The following is a 17,922-nucleotide window of genomic DNA, read 5'->3' as shown; positions in this document are numbered from 1 at the left end:
GACGTCAAATCCGCACCACCGTCCCAGTACTTGACAAGACATTGCTGCCCAGTCTGGTCAATAGGGACACAGTGCGCCAAAGGGATGCTGCAGCTAAGGACTCTTACAGATTCTTCTACAACTGCAGACACTCAGCTCGTCCACTCCCTGAGCTTCCCCCAGGCCAGTATGTTGTAGTGAAGCTTGACGGGGAAAAGGGGTGGACGACTCCAGCCAGGGTCATCTGTAAGTCCAAAGAGCCGAGATCCTGCTTGGTGGAGATGGCGAATGGGAACATGACTCGCCGCAACAGATGACACCTTCAGCCTGTCCCAGGCACCATGGATCCTGAGGAGCAGCAGCAGAGCATGGTTCCAGCTACACCGACATCTCCACCTAAAGGGGCGGTTACTTTCCAAGAATCAACAGTAAGGCAGGCATTGCCAGTCCCTGTCCCAGGGTCTCCTCTCCGCCCTACCACACCTGTGAGAGTGACTTCCAGGGGGCGGGAGATTAAAGTACCTCTCAGATTAAGAGACTGAGGGCTATGTTCCAAGGGCAGAATAATCCCTTAACAGGACAGGGTAGTCTACCCCTGTGAGGTCCTGCATTCTGAATACACTGTTTTGTGTTTAAAGTACCTTTGTTAAAGGGGGAGATGTTGTGAAACCTGTTTATGTGTCCTAGTAAGGCTACCATAGGGGGGGCCACTAGAGGTCGCTAGAATGCAGGTGTAGAAACATTCTTTTTCTCGGGAAAATTGATGTAGACACGTTGCTGTTGCTGCAAGAGAATAAAAGCGGTTTGTGCTTGAGAACGCTGCGTCTTATTGCCTCTGATCATGACAGGCGCCATTTGTGAATCTGGACTCGCGCTCGGAATTCCACGTTTCGGTGTAGCTGAATTGAGGACCTTAAAAGTCAAGCCACGGTGGAGGAACACATAATTCTCCAATCCACAAATGCCCGTTGACCAACTCGGAGGCCAAAATTCCTACAGTCCCTGAAGGCTTCACCCCACAGGGACTCAGGCTTACCACAGCCTTTGGCCATCTCTGGCGACGGAGAAAATTGTCTGTGAATCATTTTCATCTGGCTGACTTTTCCTGCTAAGCCCGGTTAGTGGATTCAGACTTAAACTTTTATGGTGTGTGTTATTTTTTAACCAGATTCCCATTAATCTCTCAAGATTTATCTTCTTTCTCTGCTGCACACGAATCCTTACACACACACACACACACACACACACACACACACACACACACACACACACACACACACACACACACACACACACACACACACACACACACACACACACACCTGTATTCCTATACCCATCAGTATACACACACACACACTCACTTGTTCTCCTTAGTGAAGTTATTCCTAATATTTTCTATAATCCTGGTGTCACCAATTTCCACTTTCATTACGGATCAGTTATTTCCTATCACTGCCATAAAGCTTTGGGTTAACAATTTTCTTAATTCCATGCATGAAACTATAAGCTGTGTTTGGTCCTTTTGTCAGTGTATTAACTGATTTGGTAATAAATTCACAAAACGTAAATATCACTTGATCATTGTCTAGCAATTCTCTGGAATAATCGGCGCATTCTGTCAAGAATTCATCCTTTGGATTAAAATGTGGTGTTAACTTTGAGACTGATTACACTGAGAAGAAAATAAATATTAAATCCAGTGTCCCAGTTCACACAGACAAAACTGGGTGGTGCCCCGAGTTATTTAATATAAAATTATAAACGATGAAGACAAGCTAAGTCCCCACCACATTTGATAAATCTAGATGTAAATTCATATTTATCGCCACAACTGATTCGCTCTGATTAATTCAATTCAATTCAATTCAAAAATACTTTATTAATCCCAGAGGGAAATTGATTATTAGAACTTAAACTGTCTTGTATGGTAAATTGCCTGAATTGTATAGCACCTTCTTTGGGTTCTACGACCCATCCAAGGCACTTCACAACACAATCAGTCATTCACCCGTTCACATGCTGGTGGGGATGAGCAACAATTTTATTTGCTTTTAAAGGTCTTCATGGCCTCGCCCCCTCTTATCTCTCTGATCTGATACAGCCTTACACTCCCTCCCGCTCTCTCAGGTCTGCTGATCAGCTGCTCCTGATTGTACCCAGGACTGAGCGTAAATTTAGAGGAGATCGCGCTTTTGCTGTTGCAGCTCCAAAACTGTGGAACGAACTTCGTTTAGAGATAAGACAGGCCAGTTCCTTATCTGTTTTTCAGGCACTCCTGAAAACCCACCTCTTCACCCTGGCTTTTGATACCTTGTGAGATGTTGGTTTCTATTTTTAATTTTATTTTAGCTGTTTTAGGTGATTCAATGCGGTTTTATCAAGTTTTATCAAGTTTTTATTTTTTAATATAGGGCTATTTTAATTTTATGTATCATGTGTTTTATTCATCTTTGCTGTTTTCTGTTTAGTCAATTGTTTTAATGTATTTTCTGTACAGCACTTTGTTCCTGTGCTGGGTCTTTTAAAGTGCTTTCTAAATAAAACTGGATTGGATTGGAACAATTTAGCTACAGCTGCCCTGGGGCGCACTGGCGCCACCGGTCCCTCCGACCACCACCAGTAGGCAAGGTGGGTTAAGTGTCTTGCCCAAAGACATAACAGTAGAATTATCTGGTCAGAGCTGGGATCGAACCTGCAACCTTCCAGTTACTGGACAACCCACTCTACCTCCTGAGCTACTGCTGTATATAGTAGTCTATTCTCAAAGTATTGCCACTTTATATTATTATTTTATCATGATTATATTCTTACTTCTTATATTTTCTGATCTCTCATTTTTATCTTCCTTTTTGCACCAAGTACAGCAGCAATTTCTTAATGTTGTGATTCTCGCACATATGGCAATAAAACCTAATTCTGATTTAGACAGACCTGGCCTTATATGTCTATCAAGGAAAAGTAGTTTTGAGACATATACTGCTATCATTTTATCACCCAGCGTTTAGACTTGTATGAGTGGAAATTGATGTATATTCTAAATGCACACGAACATTTTCAGACCATGAGTAAAGGGGTTCAGAGTCATTAATTAGAAGAATAACTTCAAGACATCTTAACCAAACAACCAATTAAAAGCCAACCCAAAGATTACAGTCAGACAAACAGTTCTGAGCATCACACGATGATGGTGAGATGATCCAAACATAACCTATTGCGCCGCGGCCCGGGCAGCAAGTGACGCAGAGCAACGAGCTACAAGCAGCCCGCTGCTTCCATGTTTAAACTTTTCTCCATTTCCTCACATCTCTCCATTCTTGTTACACACTTGATGGGGTGGAGTCATGTGACTAGCTGTGATGCAGACTCTACAGGTCCGAGTCATCAGCAACCTACTCCCATCTTTTCATTTTTTTTAAATATCTAACATACCAACATGGGCAAAATGGCGTCAGTAAAAAGTCATGCATTTAGTTAAAGATAATGTTTTGGCTTACAGCCCACCTACGCTCAGCCAATCAGGGCTGGGTGGGGGTGGCCAGCAGCATCTTGTTTCCCTTTGAGTGAAAGCGCCCTGAAACGGCTCATTTTAAACACGCATAAAAAATACTTGAAAATCCTGTTTTGTATGGAACAGAGAACCCTTAATTTTTCAAATAAAATCAAAACATGTCCCCTTTAAGAGAAATCCTGCTATTAGAAGCCCCGACTTCTTTATTACCATTACCCTCCCTGTGGGCTGGAACAGTAAAATCTCTGAACAGTCTCAGAGTTGCTCTCTAGTTCACACAACAGCAAGAGTCATTTGTTTCTTTTTCTTTTCCCATTTGTCTTCACCGTGGGCTGGGAAAAGAAAAATGTCAGAGTATTGTTCTCTGTTTTTCTCCTGCTGTTGTTTCCTCTTTTCCATGCATGCATCTCTCAGAAACCTCAGAAAGGAAAGGGATGCTGGGCTAGGTTACCCTCTTAAGTGCTTATTTGCATGTTGTGGTTGTGATAATGGGATGGTTCTGTTAGGGCATTAAAAGCTACCACCAGACTGGAGTTCTATATTCATAGCTTTGTTTTATTTGATAACATACGTCAGAATGCAACCGCAAATCAAAGGCCAAGCAGCTGATAGCCTGATGCCAGGGTGAATTTTAAAAGTAAAAACTGTGAATTGCATCTGTTGTCATTTCTGATCAGTCACCACAATTAAACTCTAAAGGCTAAACTATCTTTTTAAGCTCCAAAGATTTATAAATGCAGCTATCAGTCTCAGTGTTCCCATGGGGTTTAATCAGACTTGACTTTTGAACAAATTCAATAAGATTTTTGTTTTTACTGCAATTTTTTGTAAAATACATCAATGCATGAGTTTTTCATGCAGGCTGAACATGAAAACAGTCTCCTACACATATCTCTTTTTCTGATATAAAACAGACGGTGAAACTCTAGGATTAGAAAATCCTGACAGTTCTACATCTCACTGTCACTTAACATTTATGGACTCACCCATCTTGACTCATGATGGGGAAGGCTGTTGTTGGTTTAGTGTCCAGGAAACGGCTGAATATGTCTTCATTAGTAGAAGCTAGCTGTTAGCATTAGCAACTCCACCACTCAGCAGAACTCCTCCAGGCTTGTGTTATTTGTGGAGATAAAACATCAATGTTGCAGAGCAAACAGTCAGTGGTAGAGTTGTGTTGCTGTTAGCCAAGCAGAGGAGAGGTGTCCAATTTTCAGGAAATAGGACTAAATCTGCTTTCTTTACCAGCTGAATTCTCCATCCTGAAACAAACGTTTCTGCCCCACCCCCGTATGACTTACAAGGCATTCATTCATACTAGAGACTGCTGCAGATGTACTGATTAAACAAGTGTTCGGCACCATAAAATAACAGCTGTTCATGTTTCAGATGAATTTGATGAGATATATTACATCCCTCAATTTCTGCCTGGTTATCTTTCATGTGTTTATAACCCTTCAAAGCATGAAATATGGAGCATTATTTGTAAGAAATACAGAAAACAGCAGGCCCTTGCTGTCTGTTGACCCTCCACCAGGGGGCAGTAGGTATAAAGGTACTAACCTGATGCTCCTTCAGGGTGCTTTAGGCCAGAAGTGGTTTGGTGAGAATTTATACCGGTTTTCTACAAAGAAGTAAATATTACAGTGTCCCTGATTAGCTATTTTTGTCTTTATAACATAGGATAGGAATGTGGAGCGTGACTTTTATATGACCTTCATCACCACCCTCTCCTTATTCTGCTCCTTCAACTCTACATTTTCCAGGATCCACTGATTTACCTCTTCCCTATTCATTTTCTCTTTCCCTTTTCTTACATTTTATAATCACTTTTTTTCCTCTTTTTAACCACATTTTGAAATATTTTTTATAATCTTATTTATATTTTAAAGTGACCGTGTGTATTTTATTTGAGTCAGTTCAAAGCTTCAGTAAACTATTCACCACATACTGAGGTGTGGCATTATATATGCATGCATTTAGTAGGAGGTGAAAGATTAGGAGTAGAGATGAACAATAAACACATTTCTCTGTTCCTGAAATCCTCTCAGTGTCTCCTTCTGGTCTTTGTTTCTAATGTTTGTGAATTTTCCTGCAGATGCTTCTCAAGCTGCCTTTTGTTTGCTTTCCTGTCAGGTTCTATTAATATGTTCTTCTGTCTAATGTTAGGCCTCTGATTTCTCTGTTACGGACTGAAACTCACAATGACTGTAATCCTGAATAATAAAAAGGAACAGATCTCAGAAAAGGAACAAAGAGATGGGCACGAAAAGGAAGATAGGGGATATTCCTGAAAGTAGCACACTGAAACAATCATCCTTGTGTAATATAGAAATTTTATAGTTCTATAGAACACAAATCAACAGTATTATGTTGTTACCGCAGCAGAAATCACTGGCCTTGCTGTCCAAACTGAGTTCCCAGCTCTGTTGATAAATATTCTTTGTTGGCAACAACTGGAGATGAGCCGAGCAGCCAGTAAAACCAGAAGTGCATCCAGACCAGTTGGCCAGACCAGTTGGTGGAGACATCAGTGATGCCTTTCAGAGCCCGGTGTGTTGTATTAATTTAAGAGTTGGCTTTTACTATAATCACACACGTAGCTTCCATGTTGAGATGTAAAAACAAACAAAACCAAAACAACACCTCTAGAGTGGAGTTTCAGCAGCTGGCTCCAAATATTTAGACTTTACCATGAAGTTGAATCCATGTTGGAAGATCCACCCCAGGAACGAGCATCGTTCCAGATGCTTATGAAATCAAATAGCTTGAATTAAATTTTAGACCATAAAAAACCATCAGCGGGAAGTTGGAACATTGTGTGTAGTTGCAGCTGTGTCTTTTCACAAAACCTCTGAATGGAACCTCTAAATTCTCAGATGGGAACTTTTGTACTTACCTTAAATACGCCACCATTTTTTCCTATTACGTTTCACAGTGGGGGTACTAAAGGGCAACGCTGGCAGAGAAGTTAAGTGTACGCCTCGTAACAAGTGAGTTTCAGGTTTGCACCCCACCCGTTGTGTCCTTGGGCAAGACACTTAACCCTCCTTGCCTGCTGTTGGTGGTCGGAGGGATCGGTGGTGCCTGTGACCTCGCCTCTGTCAGGGAGCCCCAGGGCAGCTGCGGCTACCTTGTACCTCATCACTACCAGAGTGTGAATATGTGTGTGAATGAATGAATGACTGATTGTGCTGTAAAGTGCCTTGGGGGGTTGTAGAGCTATAGAAGGCACAGTATCAACTACAAGCCATTTACTTTTTGGCTGGAAAAATCTTGTACTTTGTCTTATTAAGCACAATACCCGTCCTCCTTGAGAGAACTTGGTCTTTTGATGATTCTAGCTTAGTGCTAATACTTAGCATCACAGGGTTATTCTATATACCGTAATTTCTGGACTATAGAGCGCACCTCAATATAAGCCGCACCTACTAAGTTTTTAAAATAACATGGGACTGTACTTATATAAGCCACACCGGGCTAAAAACCGCAGATATCTACCGGATATCTACTGAATTGAAAATGTAGTTTAACTGAACGTAACTAAACTGATCAGTATCAAACAAAACAGAAAAGTTATTGATTAGTTTACTCATCGTCCTCCTGCGCACTGAAACCACTGAAGTCCTCTTCTTCAGTGTCGGAGTTGAACAGCCTCAGAAGAGTTTCGTCACATACCTTTTCTGTGGCGATGTCGTGTTGCTGTCCGTGTTGCTGTCATCATCCCGTGGAGAAGCTGGCTTGAATGAGTTCTTCCCGCTGCCGTCTCCAGCGCCGAACCATGGATTCATTCATGCCAAGCTTACGTGCGGCAGCACTGTTTCCCTCCTATACTGCCAGATTGATGGCCTTCAACTTAAATGTGGCATTATATGAACTCATACGTGTAGTTTCCATGATGAGGGGGTATGGACTTGAAAAAAATTCTTTGTCGTGCCGGCTGCTTGCATGTGCTAAATTATAATGAGCACTTTCTTCGATTTCTACTTTTGACTTCCACCTGTTTCTGCTAAAGCGCCCCTGGCAGGTGAAGGAAAATCTTCAGTAAAGCCGCACCTCATTATAGGCCACATGGTTCAAAGCGTGGGAAAAAAGTAGTGGCTTATAGTCCAGAAAATACGATATCTGGTTGTTAACAAATGTCGCGTTACATTGTGTTCCTGAAACCTGTTTTGTTTATTCTGTATATTTCCCTTATGTCCTTTTATGATGGTTTGGGACACGTTAGCTTGGTTTCTGATTGACTGGGTTGAAAAACGTGTAAAAGCAATAGGGATAACTGCTCCCTGGAGAAGATTGTGAAAAACCCCATTCAGAAATGTGTTAGGAGCTTCACACACAGTGGACTGCAGCTGGAGTCAGTGCTTCAAGAACCACCACGCACAGACGTATGCAAGACGTGTTTCAGCCATCACATTCCTTGTGTCAAGCCACTCTTGAACAAGAGACTGCATCAGAAGCATCTCTTCAGGGCTAAAGTCAAAAAGGACTGGACTACTGCCGAGTGGTCCAAAGTTATGTTCTCTGATGAAAGTAAATTTTGCATTTCCTTTGGAAATCAAGGTCTCAGCATCTGGAGGAAGATAGGAGAGGCACAGAATCCACATTGCTTGAGGTCCAGTGTTAAATTTCCATAGTCTGTGATGGTTTGGCGTGCTACGTCATCTGCTGGTGTTGGTCCATTGTGTTTCTGAGGTCCAAGGTCAACACAGCAATCTATCAGGAAGTTCTAGAGCACTTCATTCTTCCTGCTGCTGACCAACTTTATGTAGATGCTGATTTCAGGACGTGTGCACCTGCACACAGTGCCAAAGCTACCAGCACCCGGTTTAAGGGCCACGATATCCCTATTTTGGATTGGCTAGCAAACTGACCTGACCATAGACAATCTATGGGGTGTTGTGAAGAGGAACATGCAATACGCCAGACCCAACAGTTCAGAAGAGCTGAATGCCACTATCAGAGTAACATTGGCTCTCATAACACCTGAGCAGTGCAACAGACTGATGGACTCCATACCATGCTGCAGTAATCCAGGCCAAAGGAGCCCCAACTAAATACTGAGTGCTGTACATGCTCATACTTTTCAGTTGGCCAACATTTCTGAAATAGCTTTTTTTGCAATGGTCTTAATTGATATTCCAACATTTTGAGATACTAAATTTGGGATATTCATTAGTTTTCAGTTATAATCATCAAAATTAACCAAATAAACATTTGAACTATATCAGTCTGTTTGTCATGAATGAATCTAATATACAAATTTCACTTTTTGAATGGAATTATTGAAATAAATCAAGTCATGATATTCTAATTTTCTGACCAGAACATTCATTAGTTTGTCTGTTTGGAGCTCTGTGAAAACTGGTGCAGAGATCTGCATCGGTTGTAAATACTAAAGATTACATTCTAGAATATGTTTGTTGTTCGTTTGCTTTTCACACACACTTGGTAAACACAGCTTAGACAGGCATCCGTGTTGCAGGGTGACAACATGTTAACACATTCATGAGCTCATGTTTTTGGGGGCCATTATGGTAAAAGGAAACCATTTATTACCACTGTGTGAAATTTTCATATGTGAGGTTAACGCCTACCGTATGGCTGCTTTATGACGCCACACACAAATCAAAAGGACATTTCCAGATGGGTTATTTTACACAGTCAAAGACATTCCCACACATTTGCTTCACGCTGCGCTTTTGTGTAAGACATAAACACGTAATTACTGACAGACCTCCCGCTGGCGACTGTGTAGGCTACGTTTTGCTTGGAGAGCTGCAGCAGCAGGTTGGGAATCTAACGATCTCACAACCACACAGCAGTCAGGATCATCCCTCATAGCTGTCGACATTTATTACCGCACAATTAGAGAATGTAGAGCTGGACTATGCCATCCAATAATTGAGTGAAAGCAAGAACTGAGGGTTTATTTTGAACTTGGAGACACAAAGTAACACAAGCTGACAACATGCTCGCTAAAGTCTTGTGAGGTATTCATTCCCTCTAAATAGCATCTTAGGCGAGGGTTTTAAATGGGTGTCAGAGATGTTCTTGTTGGTGAACATCAAGGGCCTAATTAGCGGACACAACAACAACAAAATGGCGTGATAGGACAGTGTGAGTCGCAGAATGAAACACCAGATTTCTGGGATTGTCAACAACAGCAAAAGCCGTAAATTCCTGGGAATTAACAGCTGTTCACAGGTTGTGTTGTTCCTGATTATCTGAGCCAGAAACTGTTGAAAACAAATCTTTTCTTTTTTATTATATCTTTTATCGACACTGGTTTTCCATTACACCACACACCTATAGATAAATGTTTTTTTAAATTAAATAATCGATCAGCCCTGATGGGAAGTCACAATGCCCAGCCGCAGGGGTTTGTTGCTGCTGTTTAGTCATGAGCACTAAAAAGTTTCATTTGTAGTTAACACGAACATTTTGTTTAGAATTATTAGTAAAACGTTTAAATATCGGTCAAAACACCTGCTATCGGCTGACCGTGATCTCCAAGACAACCCTTCGATCTGTAATTGGAATAACCAGGAATACCAGGAAAAACTCTGACTGTCTTGCTTTGAGGAAACTATGTTCATTATGATTAAACAGCTCAGTCCTTTTTAATTTAAAAATCTCTTTATTTGACCTTTGACCTTACCACATCCCTCAGCCACCCTCTGAACTTTTCCCTCCTGTGTTTTGGAGTCCAAACTGCAGGAATACATAGGGTAAAGATCAATTTCTGCCTCACAACATCACTGTGAACGTGTCTGAATGGAAAATGTTTCATGCATGTTCCCTCCAGATAAACCTGGATGTAGCAGGTGTTTCCGCAGAGGTGTTGGATAAGGACGGACACAAAAACCTGTACACATGCTGAAGGCCGTTTTAGGATTTCAGACATCTGGTGCCTGTAGGGCCGTGTGCTTTTGGGTATGATAAATAACGTTTCAGTCACTTTGGATAGAAGTGTCAGTGAAATTAGCCTAAATGTTGAGATTCTTGAAGCTGTTATTTTTAACTTCAAACACATGTTTTTAAGAATTCACTTTCATTATTGTGGTTTTAAAAGTTTATAAATATTTTAAGCTCAAATGTACAGTGGGGCAAAAAAGTATTTAGTCAGCCACCGATTGTGCAAGTTCTCCCACTTAAAATGATGACAGAGGTCAGTAATTTACATCATAGGTACACTTCAGCTGTGAGAGACAGAATGTGAAAAAAAAATCCATGAATTCACATGGCAGGATTTTTAAAGAATTTATTTGTAAATCAGGGTGGAAAATAAGTATTTGGTCAATAACAAAAATTCAACTCAATACTTTGTAACATAACCTTTGTTGGCAATAACAGAGGTCAAACGATTACTCTAGGTCTTTACCAGGTTTGCACACACAGTAGCTGGTATTTTGGCCCATTCCTCCATGCAGATCTTCTCGAGAGCAGTGATGTTTTGGGGCTGTCGCCGAGCAACACGGACTTTCAACTCCCTCCACAGATTTTCTATGGGGTTGAGGTCTGGAGACTGGCTAGGCCACTCCAGGACTTTCAAATGCTTCTTACGGAGCCACTCCTTTGTTGCCCGGGCGGTGTGTTTGGGATCATTGTCATGTTGGAAGACCCAGCCACGTTTCATCTTCAAAGCTCTCACTGATGGAAGAGGTTTTGGCTCAGAATCTCACGATACATGGCCCCATTCATTCTTTCCTTAACACGGATCAGTCGTCCTGTCCCAAAAGCAGAAAAACAGCCCTAAAGCATGATGACCCACCCCCATGCTTTACAGTAGGTATGGTGTTCTTGGGATGCAACTCAGTATTCTTCTTCCTCCAAACACGACGAGTTGAGTTTATACCAAAAAGTTTTACTTTGGTTTCATCTGACCACATGACATGTGAATTCGTGGATTTTTTTTCACATTCTGTCTCTCACAGCTGAAGTGTACCTGTGATGTAAATTACTGACCTCTGTCATCATTTTAAGTGGGAGAACTTGCACAATAGGTGGCTGACTAAATACTTTTTTGCCCCACTGTATAGTGTTATGGGGCTGCACGGTGGCGCAGTGGTTAGCATGTTTTTCTTGCAGCAAGAAGGTTCTGGGTTCACATCCCAGCATGGGGTCTTTCTGGGTGACGTTTGCATGTTCTCCCTGTGCATGCATGGGTTCTCTCTGTGTGTTCCGGCTTCCTCCCACAGTCCAAAAATGTGACTGTCCAGTTGATTGGTCCCTCTAAAATTGCTGTTAGGTGTGAGTTTGTGTGCAATAGAATTAAGTACTTCAAACAGTTAGAGGGAACGTTGATATGAACATACAAATGTAAAAATAAATGTACCTATCTTAACGACGCTCCACCTTTGTCTTCTGTCCTCCGCAGCATCCATGGACGAGCATCTGCCGATATTTGTCTGAAGTCACTTCACCAGCCAATGAAGACAGGTCTTTCATCACCCACAACAAAGCCCCGCCCACAAAACTAGTTTTTGTTTCAAAGAAAAACAGTTGAAAAACAGGTTTCAGGGCAAAAAAGGAGATTTGCAAACAAAATTAACACTTTTAAACATTTTAATTATTTTTCACTCAAACAAAACTTCTGGCTTTAAAAATAGGTTTTTGAAGCAAAAAAGTTTTATTGACAAAAACAGATAAAAGACAATTTTGATAACGATACCTTAACATTATTTTTACTTAAATCACCTGAAATAAGTAATAGGGACAACATGCCTCCTTTTCAAAATAAAGTTCCTCAACCAAATCGCACATGAGTTTTGTTACCAAAGGCCAACGCTTCTGCATCTGGATTTCTGGTCTGAAGTGGCATCAGAACCCAGAGACAGGTGCTGAGATGCAGCGTGCTCCAGGGACCCTCCCGCTTCAGCTGCATCGGAAGAATAGAAAATCTATTATCCTGACTATCTGAGCTCTTGGCCCTTGCTGAACATGAGGACATCTCCATTTTTCTAGGAACACACTCAACAGGAGCTGTTTGATCATGCACCACTAAAGTCCATTTAGCTGTCGCCTCCAGACCCAGAATGAACCCTTTTAGGAAGGATCTTCAGAACATCATGTTTATTTGTTGTGCCCAACAGCTGCAGCATTGTGTGACTCAGTTTTGTACGAAAGTTGAGCTTGAGCCTTTAGTGAATTCAGATGAAAGAGAATCGCTGTTGAGATTAGTTTGTGTCCGGCTGTCACCTCTGAACCGTCTCTCTCAAGGAGCTGAAACTGGAACATTTGGGTGGAGAAATGGCTGATAAAACTTTTTTTTTGACAGCACATCATGGCCACCTGTTGACCAAAACAATGACGGTATGTCTGGCACACCTCACAGATTTTTTTATGTAAATATTTGTTTGTAGTTTGTTTATTATGGCCCTGTGATGAGATGCTATCCGGGCTCCGCCCCGCCTCTTTGGTGACTGGGGGAGACCAGTTCCTTACGACCCATAAAACAGTTACAGACTTTCCTTTCTGATAATCCATTTATTTACGTTTAGCTTGGGTTATCCTGGCTCATCCCTTTAGTTATGCTGCTATAGGCTCAGGCTGCTGGTGTTCTGGGTTTTATATAGAGTGAAAGTCTTCCACATTTCAAACTGGATCTTGTAATAATTTAAGAGACCAACGTTAGATGATGATCATGGTTATAAACTGGCATGACCCTTTAACCTTGGTGTAAACCTGCTCAGACTGAATTGCACAGTGGAGTCGCAGCTCCGCTCTCGTTCTTATTGTAGCGAACATTGTCCAGGCAGTCGGGTCATTGTAGAGGTTGGCATCCACCTGGCGCTGTGCCTGGTGACAATGAAACAGCAGCCAAGATGTGTGTGTGTGTGTGTGTGTGTGTGTGTGTGTGTGTGTGTGTGTGTGTGTTTCTACACTCATGCCAAAGGGAAAAATGACAAGCAGGTCGACAGAGACCTCTGACAGCGACCTGACACAGTTCATAAATCCGTACAACACACACTCATAGGTCACACATTGATGTTGCTTCTACATTACCTTCCCTGAGCTGCCCATTCCTCTGGCACCATAAGGATGAGACTGCTGTGTTGTGAGGAGACTTGTGACCAGTGTGCATGTATAATGTGCATGTGCATCCATGTTCATCAGTGGGCAGCGAGCAGAATGCTGTTTGTGCAGCAGCACAAGCAATTACTCGTCATCTTGGCTCTGAGAGCTCAGAAAGATGAACATTTGAAAACAATGTTTTCCTGTTTTTTCAGAGCAGTTTGATCAGCCTTGGTAACAATTTGCATCACTCTCCTTCTGTGGTGCTGTTTGTCCTTTTTCACTCAGTGTTTTTCTGAACGATCTCTTTCTGTCGGACCTCTCCTAGTATGACTCCTGTACATAACAGGGAAAGACGGCGTTACCAGGACAGGTAATGAGGTGCTGAGGAGGAAAATCATTTACACGTTTATCATGTTCATTATTTAGTAGATTAAAAGGGACAATAACTCAAAATTTGAGGTTCATAAATTCATCATTAACATAATCAGTTAAACACACAATCGCCCATTTACCTGCTTTTCTAAAAGCACACAAACTTCGGGGGGGGGGGGGGGGGGGTATGGTTGCAGATGAGCTGCTTCATTAGTCGTGGTTAAGAAAGTGTGAAAGATTTTCATTAGGGCTGACATGACAGCTGGCTGAGGACACGATGACTGGCAAAAGGTCAGCAGGGAGGAGGGGAACAGATGATAAAACGATGGAAGAAGAAAACAGTCAAGTGCTTTTATTAACATTCAGGGTAACCGTGGGGTCGTGAAAAGTCTCACAAGATTATAAATTGATTTAAGGAAAATTAGAAGCCTTAAAATGTATTTAACCCTCCCACTGTCTTCATGGGCGACCCTGCCAGGAAAGTTGACCATTGAGCGGGATTGATGGTTTATCCCTTGAGGTCCACGTGGCAGGGGTGAGGTGGTGCTCACTCCTCACCCCTGCCACATAGACCCAAGGGATAAACCATCAATCTTGCTCAATGGTCAACTTTCCTCACGGGGTCACACCCATTAGGACAGTGGGAGGGTTAAAAGTCTTACATTTGTTTGGTATTGACGTGAATTTAAAATACGTAGTGGCAATCTTGTCACTTTGACGAATATTGCTGTTTAGCATAAATGCAGATAGTATACAACCCTGTTAAAACCTAATATTAGAAACATGAATTTCTTTTCTGATAAGAAATGGCCACCAGGGTTACTCGTTTTAAAGATTTCCCAGTTTATTTTTCCAGGCACCGGGAGATTTACGGACACCGGAATACAAACAAGAGATGCGATCATTTCATAATAATATTGTAACATTGCTGCAGCGACAGAACAACACTTTGCTCTTGACTGTGGTTTATAAAGTAGAGCAGCCAACAGTTGAGATGAAGCTGCATCTCTAACAAACTCTAAACATTTAATTACAACCAAATCATCAGAGCAGCAGCACTCTTGAACACACACCGATAACCTATTTTGGAGTATTTTCAGATGTTTTCACACATGCCGGCTGAGTGATTAAAGCATCTTTATTAGACAGTTGTCCCACACAGGCTATTCATCCAAGCTTATTCCTCAGCCTGTGTCCAGCCTGTGGTCCTCAGTTTGCAAAAGCGAACCACTCCTCCTTGTCAGCCACCTGTAGAGTCGGAGTCTTCATGATCATTGCAGCTCACCTGCCTCCGAGATTCCTGTGCATAGCCTGTTATTATTACACACTCATATTAAAAATCAGAGAGTAACAAGAAAATAATTTAGTAAATGCTCAGAAAGACTAAAGAAAAGGGAGAGAGATTGTGATGGACCACAGTTAAAACAAAGAGTATTATTAGCAAATAAATAACGGGTGAAGGTGGTTTGATGGTAGATGATGGATCCGTCCACGGACGTGGACTTGGAAAGATGAGAGGGCAGGAGGTGAAAGCATGGAAGGATTTTTAAGTTATATAGGGAAGGAGAAATGTCTAAAATGATTTCAGATTGATGCAGGAAGAGGACTGACAAAGAAGGGAGAGAACAAAACGCTTTAAGTCAAGTCAGCTTTAATGAACAACAACTTAGACATGTTAGGTGTGTTCTTGCTATGTCGTTTCTCTAATTCCATGCTGTAGTTCTTTTTTAAAACACAGAGCAGTTTTGTTTACCTGTTTTCCCGCTACGTTTCGTTTGCGGCTGCAAACTTCCTCAGGCTGACGCTGATGGTGGCGTCACTTCCTTCTCCGTTTATCAGCGGGCAGCAGAGGACATTGTCGCCCTCTGCTGCCTGCTCTCCCCTCTCCGACGATGCAGTCCCATGCGCGGTCCAACATGTAAACTCCATCGTCCCTGTTCATGGTCCCACATCCACGTCTCCTTGTCTCGATAGCTTCTTTTATCCATCTTTTCTTTCTGTTGTTCGGTGTTTATGATCCTTGTGTTGTCCCTGTCCATTATATGGTTTTCTCTTGTGCAGTGATCTGTTATGGCTGACTTCTTTATTGTGCTTTCTGCTTCTTCTTTTGCTGCTCTTGTGTGTTTTCGATTTGCCTCTTTCTCGCACTCCTTTCTTTGTTCTATTGTTCGTGTGTTGAGTTGGCGTCCGGTTTCTCCTATTTATGTTTTATTACAGTTTGCATGGGATTTCGTAGATGACTCCACATTTATATCCAACTGGTATTTTGTGTTTTGGGTGTGCTAGTCTGTTTCTAACTGTTGTGTGTGGTTTTATTGGTGTGTTTATGTTGTGTTTTTCATTGTTGATCTTGTCCTCTTGTTTTCGGTCTCTTTCTTCTGTTATTATGTTTGCTCGGTGATATAATGTTCTGATTACTGACATTTTGTGTATGGTGGGGTGTTCTGATGTCCATAATAAGTATTGGACTGTGTGTGATGGTTTCCTATATGTGTTTATGTTTAGGGTCCCATTGGTCTGCCTGGTTATTTTCATGCCCATAAATGCTGTGCTGCCTTCTGTTTCTGACTCATAAGTAAACTTTATGCTGCCTGTGTCGTCAATGTTATTCAAGTGTTCTGTTTGTGTTTCTGTTTGTCCTTTTGGTATGATTTCCAGTATGTCGTCTACGTAGCGTTTCCATAGTTTTATTTTGGAGTTTAGGGGGGCAGTGGCTATGGCAGCATAAAGTTAACTTATGAGTCAGAAACAGAAGGCAGCATAGCATTTATGGATATGAAAATAACCAGGCAGACCAATGGGACCCTAAACATAAACACATATAGGAAACCAACACAGACCAATATCTATTATGGACATCAGAACACCCCACCATACACAAAATGTCAATAATGGACTGGGACAACACAAGGATCATAAACACCGAACAACAGAAATACAAAAGATGGATAAAAGAAGCAATCAAGATAAGGAGACGTGGATGTGGGACCATGAACAGGGACGACGGAGTTTACACGTTGGACCGCGCATGGGACTGCATCGTCGGAGAGGGGAGAGCGGGCAGCAGAGGGCGACAACGTCCTCTGCTGCCCGCCGATAAACGGAGAAGGAAGTGACGCCACCATCCACGTCAGCTCTGAGGATGTTTGCAGCCGCAAACGAAACGTAGCGGGAAAACAGGTAAACAGAACTGCTCTGTGTTTTAAAAAAGAACTACAGCATGGAACTTATAGACATGGTTCCATTAAAATGCAGACTCTAACTGCTTTAGTGTGTCCTAAGGAGACATCTAATGTCCTGTTGTAGGAAGTTTGGCCTCATCTTAAGCTGTAGAAAACCACAGAGTTTAAAGTTAGAAGGCTTGTTAGGGAGGCATGTTCCTCTCTACCTCACATTTCAGAGGCAGGTCTGTTGTCCAGGTCACCTTATGTTGGTGGCAAACTGATATTAAATAGAGATGAACATAAAAGTGAACAAAAGGGCGTTTCTGTCATTATCATTCTGCGGTGACGCCGTCCTTCTCCCTTAGACAAAGAAAGAGACAGACACGTGTGTGCGTGTGTGTGTTTTATTGGGTGTGACAGTGTGTCTTTCGAGATCCAGACAGCCAGCAGTCTGACCAAAGTCACCTCGTCATGTTCCCTCAGACAGCTGTGTGTGTGTGTGTGTGTGTGTGTGTGTGTGTGTGTGTGTGTGTGTGTGTGTGCGTGCGCACGTGCTTTCTCAATGTGAATCTTGCATTCACACATCTGATGCTTTGGTGCGAGAGCCAAATATCAGCAATCAGAGTTAAGTGGAAAACATCATCAAGAAAACAAAACAAGGAAATTACAGCTAATATTACTTAGAAAAACTCATTTGCAGCTGCCCCCTCAGATGTTGACTCACACAAATCTTTTTGGGGACTCCCGAGCGTCACAGGAGAGGATGTGGAAACATTCCTAGCAAGTGTAAATTTGAAAATGTGAGTTCTCGAGCGGTTTGCTGGAGAATTACGACCGCCTTCCTCGCCGCAGTTTATGGCCTCAGCTCTTCTGTCT

The sequence above is a fragment of the Nothobranchius furzeri genome, chromosome 3 (genome assembly GCF_043380555.1).
Source record: "Nothobranchius furzeri strain GRZ-AD chromosome 3, NfurGRZ-RIMD1, whole genome shotgun sequence".
Taxonomy (NCBI): domain Eukaryota; kingdom Metazoa; phylum Chordata; class Actinopteri; order Cyprinodontiformes; family Nothobranchiidae; genus Nothobranchius; species Nothobranchius furzeri.
This window is presented reverse-complemented; position numbering follows the sequence as displayed.